The 14,207-nt window shown below is 34.0% G+C and overlaps 1 pseudogene across 1 annotated transcript; it reads right to left on the bottom strand.

Annotated features, from left to right (window-relative positions):
• Nucleotides 1-668: 668 nt before the first annotated feature.
• On the bottom strand, nucleotides 669-4,147 carry LOC306667639 (vesicle-associated membrane protein 3-like; annotated as a pseudogene). Its single transcript has 2 exons — nucleotides 4,143-4,147; nucleotides 669-1,616 (listed from the first exon to the last, which is right to left on the bottom strand). The product of its transcript is annotated as a vesicle-associated membrane protein 3-like (transcript).
• Nucleotides 4,148-14,207: the final 10,060 nt, after the last annotated feature.

Genomic DNA, 14,207 nt, shown 5'->3' on the forward strand with positions numbered 1-14,207 from the left:
GCTCCTCCTTCTCTACTAATGCCATACATTTATTACTTTGACCCACCTTCCTTGCCCATTGTTCTTCACTGTCACCCTCACCAGGGCACCAGGGAACACGTTGCTCCCGTGCACAGGGCTTTGCAACCTAAATGGTAGTTAAGAGTAGTAGTCTAGGTTCTGTAGCTCCTTGAGGGAATCAGGTAGATGATTTACATACGTGTATTTCCCTAACAATACAAATCTCTCAAAACCTTAGTCATCTTGTCAGTCGAGTCATTCAGGATAATTCCAGTCAGTAGTCATCAAAAATGAAATCTTAGCACATCGTGTTTCTTAAATCTTGACTTTGTCCATAAATTTTCTGTCTCTCCATAACATTGGAGATTTGGAGATTATGATTATATCCCCATTTATCAGGTTAATGGTTTGTCTCTTGGCTCACTGGAATGAGGAGGCAGAGGCACTTGCCTAGGTATATATAATATCTGTGACTAAATAAAGAAGAGAATAATAAATGATACTCGAGAGGTCTTGTATATTTAGCTTTTCACATTATTCCAAAGTTTCCATCTTATTTGCAATTTTATTTATTTATTTTTTTATGAAAAACTTTTTAAAGGTGTTATTTCTGATTAATATTTTAGCAAATGATATATAACAATAACAAGAAAGTAAGCATCTTCATATCTAACAAAAGAGCAAAAATTCTTTACCAGTATCTTATTTTAAATACAGCAAGAGTCAGTAGTGCTTACAAAAAGAAGAGGGCTTACAGAGAACCAAGAAAGTATCAAAATAAGGCACAGCCTGTTATTGTCACAGATCAGTATTAGGCAGTAGTGTTCTTCTTGGAAGGCACAAGTTGGAAATCTGATTACCCTAAGGTTTAAATGTGGCTCTAAAGATAATGTCAAATGATCAGGATAGTGAACTTGCAATGGATTCCCTTAACTGGAGTCAATGGCAATGAATGAGTGATAACATTAATTCTAGATTACAGCCCTCTGGAGTCCAGACGTCCTCTACTGCTGGTAGGTAGATCTGTGAAGGCACTGTGCAAAGCGTGGGCGGGCTGGCCCTCTGGTTTGGAGTGTAAATTAAAAAACAAGGGCACACAGCCTAGAAACCAAACTTTACATGAACTAACAAAAAATAATCATTTTGCAAATAACAGTAGGTAAGCTGGATAATATAGCAGGTTCTAAGTCAAAAGTCTTGAAGAGGTTTCCTGGACAGCAGGCTTGAGTTTCACCAGTTCTTCATTAAGAGACACTCCATACAATGATGATGACGACGATAATGACCAGAACGCTGATCCCTATTGCCCACATCTTGCAATTCTTCCACCAATATTTTCTCTTCAACTTGGCAGCACTTGTCTCAAATTGAGAAGCTCCTGCCTGCAATGCATCTGCAGGTCATCTAGCTCAGAGAGCTTCTGGTCTCTTTTTAACACCTTGTCCACATAGACTCTTATTATGTTCACAATCTCATCCACTTGGTTCTGTGGCTGCTGAATTCTCCAACTGCCGCCAGTGGCAGCACTGGAACCTGCAGGAGCGTTTTGGCGGCGGGCAAGGGTCCGCGGAGCTGCGCAGCGGGCAGATGAAGCCAGGAGGTGGGCGGGGTGGCGCCTTATTTGCAATTTTAGTTCTCATCTTCTTGGTCTGTCCACAGATATTGTCCAACTTCCAGTGGCCATGGATTGAAAGCTGGATTGCTTTATAGACCAAGACAATAGGCTTATATGACTTTTTTTTTTTTTTAACAATGGAAAAGGAACTGAAAGGAATCAAAACCTTGAAAAGTAGTTTAAAAATTACACAAGGTAAAAAAATTCAAATAGTGCCAAAAATGTACAATGGGAAATAATTTTCACTGTGACTCTGACCCTCAAATTTTAGCTCTGTAGCCAGAACCAATCTTTGTAGTCTTCATGAATTTCCAGAAATGGTTCAAGACACTTGTCTTTTTTAATGTGATACCTCTGCATACTCACCAGAATGTCTACCATAATGATGGAAAATACAAAATATGACAATAAATTGAAGACACTGATTATTTACACACTGCTGATTAGAATGTTAACTGGTACAGATGTTTTAGAAACTGGCTTTTTCAGTATCTCTTATAAAGATAAGCCTGTGTATGCTTTTTGACTCAGTAATTCCACTCCCAGGTACAGAGCCATCAGAAATATGTGCATGTGTACAATAAAAGACATGAATGAAATTGTTCACAGCAACTATATTTTTAGTCACCTCAAAATTAAAAATACCTAAATGCTAATCAAAAGTAAAATGAATAACTATGCTGTGTTGTATACATACAAATGCACCTGGGGCAATGAGAATGAAATGCTACCAGTATGGCAACAGTATGGATAAAAGTCACAAATATAAAGCTGGATGAAATACACCAGGAACAAAACATAATATCATGCATGATTCCATTTACTTTAAATACACCAATGGCGAAATTAATCGATGCCATTAGTAGTCAGGAGACTGGTTGCCCCTGGGACTTGGTAGTAACTAGAAGGATTCTGTCTCTAACTAACTATTTTGGGATCTAGGGGAATTAATTTGTGGAAATACATTAACTAGTGTATGCACTTTTCTGAAAATATACTAAGCCTCAAAAAAAAGTTGAAGGATAAGATGATATTGGAAGCAGATCACATAGATGATTAATCACATATTTAATAAACAGTGTTGATGAATTCAGTAGAGTTCTTTTGAGAGCTAGAGTGCTTCATTTAAAAAGAAAGCAGGGTAGTAAATATAATATCATAATATACATAGTTCTATTTTGATATTTACCTATATATGTATAACATTATTTATAATGTTATTGGGATATTGAACCTTAAGGGTGATTATGCTTAGGGGAAATAAGATTGTTTTGGCGGAAAATTAATTAAGATGGCATTTTGTTCTACTCATAAAACTTTTTTATTATGTGCTTAGATATGCATAAAATATTATATCATAATATCTGATTGTATATATTATCACATTTTACATTTTAAAATACTGAAATTAGACAAGAAATGGAAGCAACTCAAATGTTTAATGAATAAACAAAATGTTATATATACCTAAAATAGAATATTATTCAACCTTAAAAGGAAGGAAATGCTACCAATGCTACCACATGCAACAATATGGGTTCCTCTGGAGGACACTGTGCTAAGTGAAATAAGTCAGTCACCAAAAAACTAATACCATATAATTCCATTTATATAAGGAAACAAAAAAAAAAAAACAAAAAGCAGAATGCTGGTTACCAGGGATGGGCACTGGACAGAGTGAAAAACAAAATTGCAATTTATGTTTATAAAATTGAAGATTTGAAAAATGAGGAAATTCCAGTGATCTGTTTCACAGCAATGTGAATATACTCAACACTACTGAATTGTACACTTAAAATGATTTTAATGGCAAATTGTCATGTGTTTTTTAACAGAATAAAAATTTAAAATGAAACATAATATGTCCCAGATGTTATGTTTGTCATCCATTTATTGGAGCTTCATTATCCAACCTAAAGTAATCACAGAAGACATGCAACAGTGTCTTTGCTACAGACAGTGGTGATGATAGTTTCATTTCTATCACAATAAGATAAATGGAAAATACTTATAGTATCAGAATAATTATAAGATAGTCAACTAAAAATAAAAGAATAATAGTACTATGCTAATCACACCAACAATACATTTATATTTTTATTTTCTCTATCGAAGACTATGTTTTCACTTTTACATAAATTATCTCTGAACACTAAAACAATCTTACATTATGGAGTCTAGCTAGATGCAGTGGCTCACTCCTAATAATTCCCACAACTCAGGAGGTAGAAATAGGAGGATCACAAGTTGGAGGCTAATCTCAGCAATTTAATGACACCCTCAGCAACTTAATGAGACTATGTCTCAAAATAAAAAATAAAAGGCACAAGAGATCTGGCTCAGTGTTTAAGTGCCCCTGGGTCAATCCTCAATTCAAACATAAACAAAAACCATTATAAAGCCTATATTTTTTAATTAAGGAAATTAGGATTCAGAGAGTTGAAGGAGTTATACAACCACACACTACTTTGGACAGTAACAGAAATACAGTTCCAGAGATCTGGCTTCTGGTCTCACTCACCATTACGTCATGTTGCTTTAGAAAATGATAAGGCTCTGTTCTTTGTAATTACATCTTCTTAAGTAATATCTAATCTTGAAGTAAACTGCTGATGGCTTCCTATGCTAATGAAGAGAAAACTCCATGATTTAGTGACCAAATCTGCCTTTTAGTCAATGTGTGGCAACTCAGCAAAAAACTTAATATAAAAATTCAATTTAAAACTTTAAAACATATTTAGAATTCCAACTTAGTTGAAACTATACATTAAAACTAGAATGACCCAATCTCCGGTCACAGAGATCATGTAAAGTTGAACTTTGAGTCAAACTTGTTTGCTTACCAAATTTGGTATATGTTAAATGGTATGCAGCTCCCATAAATACAGGGAGCATGAAAGGTCTTCACCACATCAGAGTTTGGGTAACACTTCATTTCACCAAACACAAATATAATATAACTTCTCTATTCTATATTTATGGGGCAGGTGTTGACCATATAATAGTAACTTTACTAAAGTAATGTCAACTGGCAAAATATACCCCATGAACATTATTGGTAAATACAGTAGGCTCATAAGGAAAATGCAGAAATGTTTATTTCTGTTTTCCAAACAGGAGGAAGAGTTACAGCACATGGTAATTACCTTGAGGCTTTTTGCTTCACAAAAGGTAGCTTTCAATTTCATGTCCACAATTCTGGAGAATGCAATCAGCTGTGGTCACAGTTTCTGCAGGCCCACCTTCAAACTCTCCCTGCCAATCAGAGCACAAAATTCTGTTATGGGAGTGGACAACCGAAAGCTTTAGGCTACAGCTTTCAGAGAGAGAATAAACGAGCCCTATGATTGAGGCCGTTGTGGAAACATGATCTCCTCATGACAGATGTGGTAGCATTAAGCTGTCCTCAATACCTCTTAGCTAGGAAACAACAGCAGCAAAAACAAAACCCCTTCTACAGAGGATCATTTTAACTTAAATGCAATTAACTGAAGGTTTTTTACTCAAAGTCAGTCAACTCAAAGCAACAAATATTTACTTGTGTAATATGTACAAGTTACTATGTTACTATTAGAGAGACCATAATACATACTATTGTCGTTTAATTGTTTAGATGATTTTGTTCTAAACTCAATGAGATAATATTAAACAGACTGAATTCAAGGAAATCAAATCCTGTGTTTGATAACTTAATTGATTCTGTGTCTTAATCACTCCTTTGTGCACTTGGCAGAATTTTTATATAAAAAACCTGACAGGATTTGAAGGTTGATTTTTGCTCATTTCTCTCATACTAAGTATCAGAAAATGTTCTATGTGTAATGTGTGACTGAGTACTAATCAATATTCTATGTGTAGTAGAAGTAAACAAAATAATCTGCACAATGATATAACTGCTATTACAATGGTACATGTATGGGTTATCAGATTACACAAGAAAATAATTCTGACCTGATCAGTAGATGACTTCCTGTGCAAAATTGCAGTGCAGTCTAACAAAATGGTTATTTAAGTTACTTGAACTTGATTTCCTTGAGGGAGTTTCTACTCAATAATTTTCTTCCTATTTTGGTACAGTTCAGCACAACTGATCAAACTACTAGAAGAAGATAATTGTGGGCATTGTCTTATATACGGCTATGCAGATTTGAATGTAGTTATTCATAGGTGACAGGATGAAGTGTTTATTCAATACTATGCATTTGAAAAATGAACCAAATAAAATTATAATCTTATCACAGAAGCTTTTGATTCTTCGTGCTTTCCAATTTGTTGCATTTTATTTTTATATGAAAGGTATGGTTTAGTTTCTGAGATTAACATTTGCAAATATTATGCTTTAGAATTTCTTTATACAATGACAGTAACTCAATACAAACACCAAAATCTATTTTCATCACCTGCAACAAAAAAGAAAAAAGTAACTTCACTGACAGGCAAGGGTCACTTGCTTTCCCAAAGGAGAGGAAATAAAAGGCAAGACAATGAAGATATTAAATAGTTGTTTTCTCATTTTTTGTGATCATAGGCTACTGTGATTTTGGAAACAGCTGTGAGTAGGAGTTTAAAAGAATATTTCTTTCCTGAATTTTTTAGTGACATAAGTCCCTTTGATTTTTCTCTTGGATATTGATATGAAGGAAAACATTGTTTAGTTCAAAAACTTCAAGTTACCTTAAAAAATGCATTGTTCTGCATTTTCTAGGGAATTTGTTTAACAAAACAAATTAAATAATTTCAAGTTTTAATAGGATCTAATTCCTTAGGCAATTTGGCTGTTTGATGTGTCTTGTTAATCTACTACAATGCTTACAGAGAGCATAATAAATTAATTTAAATCTGGTTTTCCACCTGAACATTGTGCATCTTGTAATGTGCTTAAAGGATGAGCATGAGTCCAATAAGGAAATAATTTGTGCAGCTGATTTAATGAAGAAGCACTAGATTTGTTTTAATATAATCACTATCAGAGAGTCCTGCAGAAACACATTTCCATACTTACTATCTCATAGCAAGACACTGGCATAACACAGCCGTGAACAATTTGGTTAAGATCTAGAATTATCCTAGGATACCTAAAAGCTTACATAATATTACATGTGTTTCATTTTTATTCTGGTTCCTTGTGATTCTATGGCATGGTTTTCTCTTAATCTATGCTACTTTTCAGATGATTATAAACTAAGATTTTTAATTCATCTGATTATTAATAGATCTGCTTCGGTTATTCTATTGACTAGACTCCTTATAATAAAAAGGTTATAAATTTCAAAGTAGGTAAAAGTATCAGATTATGTTGATATTGAGTCATACTTTGTCTTAAAATTGTTGTTGAAATTAGAGAAAGATTTACCTATTCTTTGGTTTAACAATGACCAAATAAAACTTCAGATCTGTTAAAAAGAGAAGCAAAAATTCACAGGAGTGTTTAGAACTGCTTCTGAAATTCTATCTATCTATCTACCTATCTATCTTATTATCCACTTACGTATCTACTTACCTACCTATCTACCTGCCTACCTCTTCACCATTCTTCCTCATCTCCTATAGTCACTTTAGCTGATGGTGTGGATCTTTCAAGGTTGTGATACTTTGGAACAATAGACTCCTAGTCTTCTGTCAAGTTTTTGCTTGTTCCAATTTAAAGGCTATGAGAATAGACATTCCTGGTTGCACAAGCTGCAGAGTCAGCCAAAATGAATTACAATGACATACCCTTTAGTTTCCCACCTAACCCACAGCATTTTTTCAGGAATAAAACAAAATTTTCCCAGACACACTTTGTTTACAGGTAGAATAACTGCTTCAAGTAGTTTCCTCCCTATAATGTACCATTTCATGCATGCTTATAATAAACATCCATTTGGTAGTTTATCTAAACTGTCAGAGGATTCAGTGAAATCCTGTTCAGCGTAATGATTGGATTTGCCCTTCTTACATGGTGAAGGAATGTTTTGAGTTCAGAGTGGGGAAACGACTCACATAAGATTGCTATAGTAAATTTTTCCAATAGTGTTTATTCTGAGCAGACAGTGGAAGTTACTTTAAAAAAAAAAATGAGTCTGACTAGACTTCTCTGCCACAGCAGTGGGCAAACGTAGGTTGTTTTTAGAGGAATGTGAGCATGGACACAGATGACTTTATTTTCTGAGGTAACTCACTTGCAGTGACATGAAAGGAAATTGTGGGATGGTGACTAACAGAAGTGGGAAGAGTGGAAAGGCTCAAGAAAACCAAAATAGAGTTGGTGTTTAAGACATTTCCTTAATTATTGCTTCTTGACTTAACTCCCCCTCTCTTTTCCATCACACATTTTTGAATCGCCCTGACTTCAGACTTTGAAACATTCACTGTGGAAATGATTACTTATATGTAGGATGCATAATGTTGGAGGGTCTTGTTTTAGGATCCTTTAATATATATTTTCAAACTGACATGAAATATTCACTGAACCAACAATTGGAAATATAAAAGTAAGGGTCCATTAGACTCCCAACCTAGAATGTTAATAGAATATAAAATCAGAAGTAGAAATTTTGGGGGCCTTTCAAATTTATAGATTTTGATTGGAAGTGCTACTTTTGTGATATATTTCTGTAATCCATCCAAAACTATCACTTTAAAACAGCAATAAAAAATTTGAGGAAACCGACAACCCAAGCAAAACTTGATTATATTAATTTCTTAGTTTCTGTGTTGTCACACTTTCCTGGACTCCTTTATCAGTTGTTCATTTTTATTTAATTTTCCTTATTTATTTTTTCAACTTAGGGACCTTGGATTTCTTCAGGTTTTCTTTCTTGGCTCTTGTCTCACTCTGCTATTTTCTTTACCAGTGTTATCCCATAGAGCTCTCTATAATAATGGAAGTTTTCCATAACCAGCACTGCCCAACATGGCAGCTTCTGGTTACTTGGCAGTCAGCACTGGTTTGACACGTGGCTAAGAGAATATTAAAGAACATGAATGAAACTTCTCTCTCTATGCTTCCAGTTTTGACCATTATTCTTTCCTTCTACTCTTTATCCTTTTCCTTTTCCCAGTTTATTTTTCCTCTTTGACTTTTTTTTTAATCTAGTTCCTTTTATTTAACTCACCTCCTTTGGTCATCATCTTCATACCCAAAGATTGATCTATCATTTGTTATTGTTGATCCCAAAGTCTCCAGGTCCCTGGACTTTCAGTGATTTATTCCTCATGTGTTTATTAAGAAATTAGTGGGTTTAAACACTATACATAATTAACCTATAGAAGATCACTGGCTTTACATAAGGATTACAAATATAACCACTACTTCAGGAAAATGGATATTTATCTATTGTACATTTTTGTGAGAACAGCTCACAAACTCTTGTTATTTAGTCTATTCATTTATGAGAGTCAATTAAGAATTTTAGGCAACTGGATTTTTGCTAAAGCTGAAAGATATAATTCCTAGTATGCATAAAATTCCTTCTTTCTGGAAAAATTCATGTAAACATACAAAAACAACAGCAGTAGAAATATTGAAGTAGCTTTCTGTAACCAGGTATTAAGTATTATAGCATGTTAAGGTAAATTATGTAAATTGTTTAAGTGGACTTTTTCCCTACAGAGACAGTATGGGAAAGGATAGGAAGAGCAAGAAATAATGTGAGAGGACAAGGCTCAAAACTCAGCTACTCTTCAGGTTGTGATGTTGCTGTTCTTTAGGTTGATTTTTTAATGAAAGAGTTTTGGTAGTTCAGAAGGGCAGGGATATTCCTTGGAAAACATAGTTGTAAATGGTGAAAACAGAAAGAACAGCTCTTTCTTCCCGTATTTGCATCTTTTAAGAAGTGCATACTCTATAGAGAATTTTAAAACACAATGAATAATACTGACCATTCACCTAGATTCACAACGTTTGTATATTCCAAGGTCATTTAATCTCTGTGTATGTGTATACATACTTTTAACTATTTATAAAGGAGAGTCTAGGCATAATGATTCTTCATAAATATGTCACCACATGCCTTATAAAAATAAAGTCATTATTCTACATAGCCACATTATCATTAGCAGTCCTAAAATATTGACAATATTTTCATAATAGTATTAAGAATTGGTCCATAATCCTATGGCCCCAATAGTCCACAAGTCTTTTATAATCTTTTTCTGATATAGAATTCTATCTAATTTCATCCTTGCATTGGATGAATATGACTTTTGACTATTTCAGTCTAAAAAGTTTCCCCACACAAATTCCTTTGGGGTTGTTGTTTGGTCGTATTTTTCATAACTCTTTGGGTTGCTTTATGTTTACATTTTATTTTGAAGTGTTCAGGCCACTTGTCTTGTAGAACATTCCACTCCCTTAATTTACCTTATTTTATTTTTCCATAATTACATGTAGGAAAAAATCTACTTAGCAGCAATACCACACATGTCCCTTTTAGGAAGTACATAATATCAAATTGACCCACTCTGTGTGAGACTTCCTGACTACATGGCCTCAGGTAGTGACCATCATCTCTCTTCCTGGACATTGTTTTTCCTTTTGTAACCATTTAGTAATCTTGGGTCAATAATTCACAACCATGTAGTTTCTTTTCCCCAAATGCCTTTTACCCAGTGGTTTAAGCATGATTATGGTAATTCCTAAATCAGTTCCTATATTGGGAGCAACAAGTTGGTTATTTCATCTGACATCATCATTTCATCTAGATTTACTATTTAGCATTCTTCCATTAAAAAAAGATATTACCTTTCTTTTTTCTTTTTTTTTTGGTTCATACATTTTAAGAGATTATTATCTATTATTACTCTCTTAGAGTCTCAAATTATTCAAAATTAGAGTGATTTAGGTGCATAAAGCCCTCCTTCCTTTATTTTCATGACTCTTTTTATGTTTTACCACTTTTTTCCCTTCCCTCTGGCATAATATATATTCATCTCACCTATGTAGTATAATGGTATTCAGAAACCAACATCTGGCAGTCGGTGTCATGACACAGGAAATGCCTTCTGGTATTTTTAATCAACTGTTCATGTACATATTTTTAGTAAAATTTTAAGGTTGGTGGAGTTTTTTCTTTTCTTTTGCATTGGTACCTCATACAGTGAAAATCTTTTTTAATAATATTAAGGTAGATTTTACCTTAACATGCCAATACTACCACTAATGTGTAATAGCAAGTTCATTTAATGAGCAGCTTGAGAATTTTTATTTTTATTTAAATTTTTAATCATGTCAAAAATTTTACTCAAGTAAATATTGCTCCAACTGTAGTCAACCCTTTCTCTGTCATCTACTTAAAAATAACCATTTTCATTAGTTTCTGTGTTATTTTGTCTATTCTTTTGGGTAAAATATATTCTATTTTTGCACAAATCATAGTATATGAAGATATTAAGTGCACTCTGGTGTGCTTTGTTCAGTAAAAATGTGTTTTAAGAAATTATTAATCCAGAAATTTGTATAGATTTTTCTCATTCTTTCTAATGACTGCTTTTTGTATTTATACCATGATTTATTCAACCAGTTTATTATAAATGTTCATTAATATTTTCACCTTTTGCAATTACAAAGTAAAATCATAACAAGCAAACTTTGCATATGGTTTCAGTATTTTGGAAGGTTTATCTTCAAGGCAAATTCCTAAAAGTGGGATTGTAAGTAAAAGGGTAAATGCAAACGTGGGTTATCCTAGTGCCTAATTTTCCTCCATACGATATTGCCACAAGTGAGAGTGCATTTTTCAGAAGTCTCAACCAAGTCTATGCTGTCAACTTTTCGAAGTTTTCCAGTGTTACAAGTGAGAAAGAGTAATCTCAGTATAGCTTTACTTTGTAGTTTTATTGAAAGTAAACCAGGGCATACTACCACATTTTATAGATGTATATTTTTGTGCAAATTTTATCCTTGCCCATTTGTCTATATGTTTTTCAAATTTTATATATTAATATTAGAGTCTTTAAAATATTAGAGATTTGCTAAAAAATACTATTGTGAGATACTTTATAAATTTTTGTTGTTTCTGACACAGGAGATACAGAAATCATTGTTGTTAAGAGTATGACTTTTAGAAGCCCTGTTATGGAACAACTAGTCATCTTTTCATATTCAAAATATGCTGACTGGATGGAGCCTATTCTGAACTTTTCCTTTCTGCTTTTCCCAAGAAGTGAATAATGTCCTTTTCCTCCATCAATTAGAAGGAAGTATGAGACAGGAGTCTTGTGGAGATTTGGAAATGCAAGTTCTCTAATGAGATGTGTGGAGTTACAGAGAAAAATATGGAAGCAATAATTGCTCTCTAATATTGAAGATATGAATGAAGATTCCTGAACACCATTTACCTCATTTCCCAGGGTGGTGGAGTGTTTCTGGCAGATGGCGTTTGCACTTCCTGTGCAGTTGGAGCACATTGCTCTCTGGCTTGTTTGTACATAGCAAAGTCCCCTTCTAAACCTGTATGATCTAAGGCAATATGGAGGAAGTGAGAGATTAAAAAACTGTTTAGAAGTTACAGTTTTAGGATGTGATGATTGATTGCTTTGGACAAGGATCTGTAAAAATCCAGGAAAATGTTTCCCAACCGTGGTACACATTTGAAACCCTCAGGGAGCTTTTTCAAAATTAACTTTTCAGGCTCCACCCCAACCCTAGTGAATAAGAACTCTGTGGCTATGTCCAAGGTTGCTGGCATAGATGATCTTGTGGAAAGATGGGTATTTTGAGTTAGAGGTATGGAATGATACCTGGAATTATTCTGGCAATGGGCATCATTTCATGATTTTATTGGTCATCTAAGTATATTCATTTATTTCTGTAAAAATTTTTTTTACTTCACTTATTTTAAATAATTATTTACACATTCTGGTGATAATCTTTTGCCAGCAATGTGTATGACATAAAATTTTCAGTTTGTAACTTGTACTTTTTTGTGGTATGTGTATAAGGTATCTTTTAACTTCTTTTTTTAGAAGTTTAACATAATTCAATATATCAGTTTTTACTTTTTTTAGCATATTTTCTTTAAGTAATATTTCCTTGACCTGACATGAAGTCATAATCTCAATTGTTTCCAAATGTTTTCTTTAACTTTTAAGGTTTAACCTTTTGCATTTCAATCTTAAATCCACCCAGAACCAATTACTTGTTTAATAGTGTGAAGTAGTGATCTCGCTTTATTATTGTCAATATATACATGTAGTTTCCCACCTCCATTTATTAATAGTCAATTAGACTACTGTTTCATGAAGTTAGTCTATGAAGCAAAGGAGAAACACTGGCTACTGCAATAAAGCCATGTGGAGAGGGGATTGTAGGCTTTTGGTACACATTTGCAGCACAAGCTCTGGGGAGATGATCAACTTCTGTGTAGTTGCATAGAGCTGTATGCCTAGAAGGTCCCTAAGATTAGTGTAATGTTCTATTATTGCCATACAGAATTCTTAACATTTTTTTTTTTAACACAAAGCCCACTATTTTACTTTGCACTGGACCTACAAATGAGGTAGACTATCCTTTTGAGGAAACACTGTCTGGCAGTGTCTGTATGACTGCTTCCCACTGTGGGATTCTTTGAATAGAAAGAATGCATCCCACCTTCCAGCTACAGGTCCTGTGAGTCACAGCAGAAAATACCTACCCCAGTTTCAATTGGATATTCCTGGTTGGGATGAATCTTTTGATTTGGAAGTTAATTTTTAAATTTCTTATAAAGATGGATATAGGTAAGGGGAATATAGATTGAAAATACTGGGGTCAACAACACAAAGGAGAATAGAAGCTGGGGAAATGTATGGCCATGAAGGTGTGTAAGTTCTAACAGACACCAGAGGCAGAAAAGCAAGAGCTTCCGTCCATTAAGTTCTGAGTAGTCTGCAAAGTAGGAGGAGACTGGGCTTCATGTTGTATATGAGAGAAAACCCGACTTCTCTCTCAATGAGAAAATGTCTTCAGACTTTAAGTTGTGTACTTGCTGTCAAAAAGGCATCCAAAGAAAGAAGTAAATTAATAAAATCTTCCTTATTTTTTAAACCGGTAGAGGGACCCATTTTTCATCACAATTTTGTTGACATTTTTCCATTGTTTGGAAGACATTTTCAATTCCAAACTTGATTCCAGTCGTCCACATTATTCCCATTGGTGTTTGGTTTCCATACAATGATAATGACAAGTGCTATGATTATGAGGGATGGGATCCAAGAGAACATCTTGAGGCAAGGTCAACTGAGCGAGAAAAATGAAGGTAGGAAAGAGAACTGAGGAGTGGCAGGTCGCCGGACATGTGTGTAGGGAAGTCTGAGGGGGACATAATGGCAAGACCTTGTCCTTTGAAAACTATGAAATAAAGTGTAGATCAATTCAGGAGTCATAGCAATAAAAATGAAAGCACTGAAAAGGAGAAAAGACTCATGGATAGTCCTAGTCATGGGCATGAAGTCCGTGGAGATGAAATTTTCTCTGATCCATGAGAGGTTAGAATGGTGATATCCACCCAGAAGAATGATGAGAAGTAAAAGAAGAATCACAATAAATAGGTATGTTAATTGTTTAATTTCTTTTAGTGTAAAACTGCTTTTCTACCTATAGGTCAAAATCTAATAGAAAAACATGTAATCT

Source organism: Sciurus vulgaris (genome assembly GCF_902686455.1).
Source record: "Sciurus vulgaris genome assembly, chromosome: 8".
NCBI classification, from domain to species: Eukaryota; Metazoa; Chordata; class Mammalia; order Rodentia; family Sciuridae; genus Sciurus; species Sciurus vulgaris.